General features: G+C 40.1%; 1 pseudogene; it reads right to left on the bottom strand.

Moving 5' to 3' along the window:
• Window positions 1–1,625: 1,625 nt before the first annotated feature.
• On the bottom strand, window positions 1,626–10,942 carry LOC107777765 (putative mitochondrial saccharopine dehydrogenase-like oxidoreductase At5g39410; annotated as a pseudogene).
• Window positions 10,943–11,161: the final 219 nt, after the last annotated feature.

Raw genomic sequence — 11,161 nt, 5'->3', positions numbered from 1 at the left:
TCAGTAGTTAAATTAGGCTTGAAATGGCTAAAAATAAGAATTTAAGTTTGGAAGTTTGACCGGGGCGGGGATGTGATGACCCAAAGGGTCATCTTATGTTTTAAAACTCGAATCTGCTCTCTTAAGCCTTAAAAATCTCATTTTTACCCTCCTCAATTTGCGTGCGCAGTCCGGGCAGGTTTCCGAAAAGCTTTTATGTTGAAAACTAATGAAAATAAGAATTTTTACCTTAAAAGTTAATTTTAGTTGACTTCGGTAAATATTTTTGGTAAACGGTCCCGGATCCGTGCTTTACGGTCTCGGTAGGTCCGTATCGAATTATGGGACCTGGGTGTATGCCCGGAATCGAATTCGGAGGTCCATAGCTCAAGATATGAATTTGTGATGAAAATTAAAAGTTTGGAAATTATTTATTTTTAAGAATGGATTGATATTTGACATTGTTAGTATCGGGTCCGTATTTTTGTTCTGGAGCCCGGTACAGTTTCATTATGATATTTTTAGACTTGTGTGCATGTTTGGTTTGGAGCCCCGAGAGCTCGGGTGAGTTTCGGATAGGTCACGGGATGTTTTGGACTTGGGAAAGATCTGGTTTTCTGCAGATTCTGGTGTCTGTCATATCCTTCTTCGCGTTCAAGACGGTCCTCTCGCGAACGCGAAGCGTAATCTGATGAGGCTGAAACTTCTTCTTCCAAACGCGAAGAACTGGTCGCGAACGCGAAGTGATGGGGGGATTTACCCTTCGCAAACGCGACCGGCTCAACGCGAACGCGAAGCACTTGGGGACCTGGGGGAGGGTTGGTCGTTCCTTCATCACGAACGCGAGCAACGTCTCGCGAACGCGAATGCCAGTTGGGCGTAACCATCGCGAACACGAACAACGTCTCGCGAAGGACAGTCGGGTGTAACCGTCACGAACGCGAGCTGGGTATTATGAACGTGAAGGCTTGACAGCTAGTACCCTTCGCGAACGCGACAGTGGCCTCGCGAACGCGATGCACACTGTCGCCCAGTGCATAAAACAGAATCAAACACGGGTTTAAGCCATTTCTTTAACACTTTTCAAGAACCAAACGGGTAGAGGCGATTTTCAAGAGCCATAATTTGGTCTGAATCTCGGGTTTTGACCAAGCGGGCCCAAGGTCGATTTTTTGACTTTTAGTGGAAACAAATTGGAAAATTTAATTTATGCAATATAATTGATTCCTTTAGCAATATTTGATATTATTGAGTCATTTTTGAATAGATACGAGTGGTTTGGAGGTGAATTCCAAAGAAAAAGCGGTGATTTAGAATTAAGTGGCTTTCGGAGCGAGGTAAGTGTTGTGTCTAACCCTGACTTGAGGGAATTAGGAATCTTAGATTATTTGCTAAGTGAAATTCATGTGAGTGGCGTATATGTGAGGTGACGAGTACCTATGCGCCGCCAACTTGTTTTTCCATGTTTTCTCTGTTTTTCGTATATTGTCTTTTCCTATGTCAAATTGCTACGTGTTATACTAGTGTTGTTCAAATTGTAGTTCTTATCATGATTACGGAAATGTTCTGATGATAATTGAGTTTTTATTCCAAGTTGAGATTGATAATATGGAACCAAATGTTGAAGTAAGATTTGTATTTGTTATTCTATCTCCCTGTTGTTATTTATGCAATGCATTATGGTAAGGGAGAGTGTTAATGCATGCCACTTCATCTTCAGTTGGACCTTTTTTCCTGAACCATCCAAGACTGAACAATGAAGGGAATTTCAAGAGCAGCCATCTGCCGATACCAGTTTTACCAAAGAGACCAATGAAAACCCCAACTGTAATGAAACGAATAACTCCTAACAGAGATTTCGAAGCTATCTTCACACCAAAGTGCGCTAGCTTTATGGTTGACCAAAAAGCCTCCCTCCTCTCAATCTGTTCAGTGCTTTCTTTAACATCAGGTAAACCACCAGGATTTTCAGCCAAACATGAAAGTGTTCTCCGCACTACAATTGCATCTGTTGACGGTAGCTTTACAGCCCAAACACCAACTTCCTTTAGGTGGTCCGGCAATGGACCTTTAGGAGGACGAGGACCAGGAATCTGAGACTAACAGGAAAATATTAGAGAGTGAGAGAGAGATAAAATGTTTCACAGATCTAATGTGTTATTTAATAGGGAAGGCATGAATGATGTTGTCCCCATAGCTACGTGGTACATACGTATGTCCATGTGCAATGTAAAATTTAGCAAATATTTTTTGGATAAGGTAAATTGTATTAATCAAAAGGGAGAAAAAACTCCCGCATACAAGAAGTATACAAAAAAGTAGAGAATTTACATCAGAACATGATTGTCTACAAATGACGCCCAATCTTCTACACAAGTAGGGGCTATATGTGTGCACCAAAAAACGATCAATGATAAAAGACTATTCTTAAGATGTGAAAATGGAGACTCAATCCCCTCAAAAACTCTCCTATTTCTCTCTCCCCTAGACTAACCACATGAGAGCTAACGGGGCGAACTTCCACGCCTTTTGCTTGCTTCTTCTACGGAAACAAGCACAACTATATAACATTTCCTTTACAGTGTTTGGCATCACCCATTGAACACCAAAAAGATTCTGGATTTCCCTCCACAAACCCTAGGGCACAGGACAATGCAGCATAAGATGATCAACTTCTTCCCCTGAGCTTTTACATATGTAGCACCAACTAACATGTGTAATTCCTCTCTTTCGCAGATTTTCAGATGTCAAGATCACTCCCCTCGCTGCTAGCCATGCAAAGAAGCACACCTTCGTGCGCGCCTTAGGAATCCAGATCGATGAGTATGGAAAAGTAGCCTCTCTCTCATCAACATACTCTGGTAAAAGGACTTTACGGTGAACAAGCCATCTCCACGCAACCCCCATCTCCAAGAATCGTAAGATGGATGGGGCATGTCTTGCCCGTATAGCAGTGCCAATAAATTTTGGAGCTCCGCAATCTCCCAATCTTGCATGTTCCTTCTAAAAGAGAGGTCCCATACTATCCCCCTTCATGCACCTTGCGAATTTGTTGGACCATCAATTCCTTCTGCTATATTTAGCAAATATAGCAGGTATCACATATATAGAGTCCATTTAACAATTAATCTCTATTACATACTCATTCATGTCATATACATCGATCATAAGGTTTATAAATCCCCATCATCTACTCGTCCATGCCACCAGAAATCAACCATAAGGTTTATGAATCCCCATCATTCACATAATTATGCTTATCCATCATAAGGTTTATGAATCCTTACTGTATACTCATCAACATCATCAAATATTGACTACAACATGCGTCCTACAGAAACAGTTAAATTGGGTTCTCAAAGTTCCAAATGTAAAATACATTGTATAACATTCTGCATATGAGGAAAACGACCGTAATGTAATTGACTTTGGATTTTGACTAAAATTCACATGTTTGAACACATAATGACCAATTGACTTCTAAACTGTAAAGGATCAATTGCTTCTTAACCTGCATCATTTCTCTCTTGGAACAAAAGAATAGTGAAGATAGAAAGTTATGCAACGATTTGACATATGTTGTTGTTTCAAGCCTTCCCAGGGCAGAGCATATAATCGTTTCTAGGTCTCTGCATTCAGATCTAATTCCACTAGTTTTTCTCATTATTCATGCAATCTTTTTAAAGGACAAAATCATTTCTCAAATTAGCATCCTCTCTGCAGCCTATGTACCATCACTCCCTGCCACCTAATCGGCCCACCACAAGACTAGATAGTAGTGCTGCATCAAATAGTTGTTGGCTGTGGCAAGTAGACTGATGGAACTACTTGTTGTAAATGTTTATCTGTGTGTGCCTCAATTAGAAGAAAGAAAACAGAAAAGAAAACACGAAGCATGAAACTAGAGATTCTCATGGAAGTAGTCACATTTTAATACCACTTACAAATTACAATCCAGCTGTTTTTGGGTCATAAGAACAGATAACAATCTACAATCCAACTTTATATTAATCCATCGTCCCATGATACAAGATTTAAGTGTCAACTGGTTAAAATCAAAGAGGAATTATTGCCTGCTAAAAGCACACTTCCGGTACATCTGGTTCCATTTCTTTTGATTCATGCTATCTAGTCGACCATTTAAATTTACCTAATATTTTCCCCACAAAGAATGCAGGAGTTGCCAGAAACCGTGAATTATGGCAAGCCAGATCTAAATTTATGATTAACACGTAAATGTTGGTTATATTTTCTCCATATTAGTGTAAGGGCTTCAAAAAGTGGTTCATATAAATCTTGAGCTAGTCCACCCATAGCCTTCAAGGTTTTGTGTTGGATGCTCAAATTCTTTCGCATGGTATCAAGTCAACATTTGATAAATACATTCACATGCTCGTAATCCCGCGTTCTAGTCCACAAAGAGGATGTAACATTATATTTGTCCTACATGAGCAGTGTCCTTTCAAAAATGTTCATAGAAGTCTAGGACTCCTGCAGGCATAGTCTTAAAAGTTTTTTGGGTTGGATGCATAGATTCTTTCCAATCAGCTTCATTAAGAATTTGTAAAGATCTTCATACATATTGATTCACATTTGACCCGAGTGTACCAGTGTTAAGAAGGGTATTACATAAAAGAGACTAGATGTAGAAGGGTAGTTTAGTCTATTTATCTGTAGAGTATTAAGTAATGTCGGTTAGATAAACTAGTTAGAATTAGTTGATGTATATATGTTTGTACTGTCAGTTATAGTAATAACATAATTCATTTTTCCCAATTCTTTCTCTCTCTAAACTCCTAGTGCTCTCTCGTCTCTCTTTATGCTCTCCATTTCCAATTAGGGTTCATTAGAATTGATCCCTTTGATTTCATCATGGTATATAGCCATGAGCTTCAGATTCGAGCTCGTGGATTCAATCTCTATTTTCTGCTTCTAATATCTCATCAATCAGTTCTCTTTCTCATCTCTAGCTCAATCTTTCAATTTCAATGGCGATCGAAGATCTCGACCACGCCTCTGCAGAAACTACTTCAAAGGCATCGTCTGATGATGAATTTGAAGAAGGATTACAGTTGCAGTTACTCTCTCTATCTTGCCCCAGGGGATACCAGTGGCATCCCTCTGGTCTCTTTCTAATTGACAAGCTCCGATAATTACTTAGTGTGGTATCGCTCTATGCGAATTGCTCTGTTAGGTCGGAACAAGCTCGGAATGGTGGATGGAATGTGGAAGAAGGAGAGATTTTGCAACAAGTACTGGTATCGATGGAAAAGGTGTAATGCAATTTTTCTGTCATGGCTAATGAACTTTGTGGCTCCAAATTTAGTGAGCGGTATTGCTTATGCAACAAATGCACATGCCGTCTGGGAAGATCTTAGAGAAAGGTTCAATAAGGTCAATGATACTCGTTCATTCAATCTACACAAATACATTGCAACCCTAACACAAGGTAACTCATCTATTTCTGTATATTACTCAAAGTTAAAGGACTTATGGGATGAGTTTGATGCCCCAATGCCTTCCCCTGGTTGTGATTGTCCAAAATCAAAGGATTTCCTTGTGTTTCTTCAAAGACTGAGAGTATATCAGTTCCTCATGGGGCTTAATGACTCGTATATGCAAGCTAGAAGTCAAATTCTATTAAGGGTTCCCTTACCTAATGTCAACCAAGCGTATGCCGTGCTTATTAGTGATGAAAGCCAAAGGGCTATAGCAGCTACTACAGGTATCCTTGGAGCTACTCCTACTGTGAATATGAATGTCAATAACTTTGAGTCCAGAACCCTATATAGCTCCAGACCTGGCAACAATCAGAAGTTTAAGAAGAATTACAACATACAATATGAATTTTGCAAGATTAAAGGGCATAGTAACGAAAACTGTTACAAGATTGTAGGGTATCCTGCCGACTTCAAGTTCAAAACGAAGAGTGGTTCAGAAGGTAATAATGCCTATAGTGCCTTGGCCGAGTGTGAAAATCAAAGCCCTACTGATAGCACATCCCCACAGATGCCATTTACTGGGAAGAATGAGTGCTCCACAGATGGCATATACTGGACAACACATGAGTGTGATTGGTGCTCCTCAGATGACACAAACTGGCCAGCAGTTGGAAACTCAAGCCAGGTTTTCTAATGCTGCCTCAGCCACTCCATTGGCACCTCTTGCCTCTACCTTCACCAATGAGCAATATGATCAAATTTTACAAATGCTTAACAAAGCTACCTGCTCCTCATCCTCTTCATCTGCAAATGTAGCAGGTATAAGTAGTGCTTGCTTGGCTTCTGTCTCTAGTGAACAACAAACAGAAGAAACAGATACAAATAGTGTCTGCTTGGCTTCTAACTCTAATAGTCAACATGAGTGGATTATTGACACTGGTGCTACAAATCATATGGTGTCTAACATTAACCTACTAGATCAGTCTTCTGTTGTTATACCACTTAAGTCTAAGAAGGTGTTTCTGCCTAATAGTGATGTCACACAAGTTACACATATAGGTGCCAATCCTATTTCTGACAGAAACATACGCAAGAATGTTTTTTATCTCCCAGAGTTTAAGTACAACTTGCTATCAGTCTCTAAGGTGACCAGAGATTTATGTTGTTGTGTGGCATTCTTTCCTGACTTTTGTATCTTCCAGGATCTCTTCAATGGGAGGCTGAGGGAGATTGGTAAGGAAGAGGATGGGCTCTACATTCTACTCAACCAAGCTCCTGGAAAGCCTGTGGCAATATCATTAGCAGCTCAAGCTTGTAATGCAGGGAATAAAGTGGGCATTGCACTTTGGCACAGAAGACTTGGCCATGTCTCCTCTATAGTTCTAAAGAAAATGGTTTCTTGTACTTTATCACATATATCTGCTACTGTCAATAAGTGTAGTGTTTGTCCCTGTGCTAAACAGCCTAGACTTCCATTTCCACCTAGTAGCATTAAAAGCATAAGTGCATTTGACATGATTCATGTGGATGTATGGGGCCCCTACAAAACTGCTACATTTGATAGTAATAAATACTTTTTGACAATTGTTGATGACTACACTAGAATGACTTGGCTCTTTCTGTTAAAACTCAAGACTGATGTCTGTGTGTGGCCTTGCAACAGTTTCTAATGTATGTGAGTACTCAGTTCAACAAAATAGTTAAAGTTGTGAGGACTGACAATGGTACAGAATTTGTTAACAGTGTATGTGAGGATATGTTCAAGAAACTAGGAATTGTTCATCAAAGAACCAGTGCATACAGTCTTCAGCAGAATGGAGTTGCTGAGAAAAAGCATAGGCACATTTTAGAGGTAACAAGGGCAATCAGATTTCAGGCCTCTATTCCTCTTTAGTTTTAGGGCCATTGTGTACTTGCAACAATTTATCTCATCAAGATGTCTTCACTTGTCATTGGAGGCAGATCTCCTTATGAGCTGCTGTATAGTAGGAAACCTCAGTTGGAACATTTAAGGGTGTTAGGTTGCCTTTGTTATGCCAAAGTTGTGCAGGAAACTGACAAGCTTCAAACCAGAACAAGGATGGCAGTCCATATGGGGTATTCAGATGTTCAGAAAGGGTATATTCTCTATAACTTGTCCAACCATGTGTTCTTTGTTAATAGAGATGTAGCCTTCAGAGAAGAGGTGTTTCCCTTTCAAACAAGCACCTCCTCTCCTGCACCTGTGTATGTTCCAGATGAGTACTCAAATTCACCCGCTGAGCCTCAAACTAGTCCTACACATAGGTCATCTACTGAATCTTCTATTGTTGTTCCTAACAATCCCAATCTCAGCATAAATGATACCTCAAATACAGAATCTACTAGTGAGGGAGACTCAACAACTTCAGCTACATCACCTCCAATGGAGACTAATGATGCTGCCACTATCAGAAGATCCACTAGGGAGAAGAATCCTCCTATTTGGTTGAAGGATTTTGTTACCCTTAATGTTCACAAGGATGTTCTATATGCCATATCCAATTATGTGTCCTATGAGAGGCTGACTCCCAAGTATCAAGCTTACATAGCAGCTTTCTCCTCCATTGTGGAGCCTAATACCTATGAAGAAGCCAGTAGAGATCCCAGGTGGATAGAAGCAATGAAATTTGAGATTGCTGCACTTGAAGACAATCATACCTGGGGCATTGTGTCTCTATCAGCTGGTAAACATCCAATTGGTTGCAAATGAATCTACAAAGTTAAATACAAGGCCACAGGAGAGGTTGAAAGATTCAAAGCCCAACTGGTTGCAAAGGGATACAACCAACAGGAGGGTATTGACTATCAGGAGACTTTTTCTCCTGTAGTCAAGATGGTTACAGTTAGAACTGTTTTAGCAATTGCAGCTGCTAAGAAGTGGCACATACATCAAATGGATGTCTACAATGCATTCCTCCAAGGGGATTTGCATGATGAGATTTATATGGACTTACCACAAGGATTTAAGAGCCAGGGGGAGTCAAGACCAGTTTGCAGGCTCATAAAATCCTTGTATGGTCTCAAGTAAGCACCAAGGCAATAGAATGCCAAGTTAACAGAGGCACTACTTAGCTTTGGTTTTCTGCAGAGCCAGCATGACCATTCCTTGTTTGTCCAAAAGACTGAGAGTGGCATCATAGTTGTACTAGTTTATGTTGATGACCTGCTGATAACTGGGACAAAGCTGAGTCTTATTACTAAGACAAAAACAAAACTGCAACAAGCTTTCAAGATGAAGGATCTAGGAGACCTAAAGTACTTTCTTGGCATAGAGATTGCTAGATCAAAGCAGGGCCTGTTGATGCACAAAGGAAATATGCTCTAGAACTTATCTCTGGAGTGGGGTTAGGGGCAGCCAAGCCAGCTGTTACACCTGTTAAAACATATATCAAACTTACCACTAAGGAGTTTGATGATCATGTGGGAACAAATAACAAAGAGCAGGATGAACTACCATCTGATGTAAGAAGTTACCAGTGATTGATAGGAAAACTTCTTTATCTTACAATAACAAGGCCTGACATACCATACAATGTTCAAACATTGAGTCAGTTCTTGCAAAGTCCTAAGAAGTCACATATGGAGGCTGCTTTGAGAGTTGTACGATATGGGAAAACATTAGCCAGGACAAGGTATTCATTCTATTATCAAGATGTAACAAGGACACAGTCACTGCATACTAAGATGCAGACTGGGCAGCCTGCCCTCATACCAGAAAATCTGTTACTGGCTTTCTCATTAGGTTTGGTGACTCTCTAGTATCTTGGAAGTCAAAGAAGCATAGTACAATTTCTAGAAGTTCTGCAGAAGCTGAATATAGAAGTTTAGCATCCTCAGTTGCAGAACTAACATGGCTGTTGGGACTGATCAAAGACATGGGAGTCGAGGTCAAACTGCCTGTAACTGTGCTCTGTGATAGCAAATCAGTATTGCAGATTGCTGCAAATCCTGTGTTTCATGAACGGACCAAGTATATCGATATAGACTACCACTTTATTAGGGAGAAAATTCAAGAAGGATTAGTCAGAACAGAGTATGTGACAACAAGAGATCAACTAGCTGATATTCTGACAAAGAGCTTGAACAAAGTGCAACATGAGTACCTGAATTCCAAGCTAGGTGTTTTTGATATCTTTACACCACCTAGCTTGAGAGGGTGTGTTGAGAAGGGTATTACATAAAAGAGACTATATGTATAAGGGTAGTTTTGTCTATTTAACTGTAGAGTATTAAGTAATGTCGGTTAGATGAATTAGTTAGAATTAGTTGATGTATATATGTTTGTACTGTCAGTTACAGTAATAACAGAATTCATTTTCCTCAATTCTTTCTCTCTCTAAACTCCCAGTGTTCTCTCATCTCTCTTTCTGCTCTCCATTTCCAATTAGGGTTCATCAGAATTGATCCCTTTGATTTCATCAACCAGTCATGTTATGTTGTTGACTAACAAGCTCTTCAATTTTCTATTACTATAATACTTGGAAGTCCCGGGTTGTTATAACTGGATAACTAGCACTGATGACCTCATTACATTGGATGTTTTAGTAAGCAAATGAAATCATAAAATCTTACCACAGGACGGGGCCTCTTGGGCCTGGAGCGCCTGAGCTCCTGCAATTTGTCCGCGTTAGCCACACCAAGCACCGCTGACTCATACGCCGCAAAGTTTCCAACAATTCTCTTGTCCGCTTCCAGACTAAGATAGGCCTCAACCTGATTAGGAACAGCCGGCGGCAGCCACTGTCTCGAATTAAACATCAAGCCCAATTCAGCAGGCACAGAATCAAACCCACAAGCTGAAACAATCAAAGAGCCCATATCCACAGCCTTCTCACGGTACTTCACTTCCATCCTCTCCATAAACTCGGGCTCCCCACATATATCCAAGTAATCCCAGCCCGAATCAGCACAGGCCTCAACGACGGGCTCACCGTACAGACGAAAAGGGCCGCCCATTGGAGAGCCTGGGAAAGTTTGGAACTGTTACGGCCCGCTATAGCTAAGCTTTTTAATGGGGAAGAGGGAACGTTGAGGAATTTGAGAGCTTCTCTAATGACGTATTTGCCTGTAAAACCTGAGGCACCTAAGATTATCACGTCGTAAGTTGGGTTTGGATTGAGATTTTGAGACATTTATAGATCAGAAATCAAATATTAGTTGGATAGTGTGATTCGTTTTCGTCTCTGGGTTGCTAATCACTGGAGAGATAGAGAGTGAACTTTGAGACGAATAGAGAGGGGACTAGAAATGCGTGCCTCAACTGCCATGATCCCGTGATTGTCTCTCCCGGGAATGGCAGAATCCAGCGACCTGGGTTCGACTCCCTTAGGACCTTCCTATTTATTCTTCTTTTTCCTTTTATTTTTTCCCTCTCTTTGTTCATTGTTCCTTTATCTTTTCCTGTTCATTTTACTCCAAAAAGCGCACTCAAAATGTCATGTCTTTAGAATTGGGATACGTCCAATGTTAACCTATCTGGTCAAACTTTTTAGAATTAATTAAATTCAACAATTTGCTATTTGCAGTGGATTCTTCTCAACTTACTATAAGCAAATCTCTCTATAACAGTGTCATTTGTTTCGATATTTTTTTACTGTTATAATAAAGTGTTATTATAGAGGATATATATTATAACATAATATAAAAATTCTGTCCGAAAAAAGCGTGATTTTTATAGTAAATGATTGTTATATAGAGATGTCCAATTGTATTTCGTTATA

This window comes from Nicotiana tabacum, chromosome 9 (assembly GCF_000715075.1).
Source record: "Nicotiana tabacum cultivar K326 chromosome 9, ASM71507v2, whole genome shotgun sequence".
Taxonomy (NCBI): Eukaryota; Viridiplantae; Streptophyta; class Magnoliopsida; order Solanales; family Solanaceae; genus Nicotiana; species Nicotiana tabacum.
The sequence above is the reverse complement of the archived record's forward strand: the minus strand, read 5'-3'. Positions and strand labels throughout refer to the sequence as shown.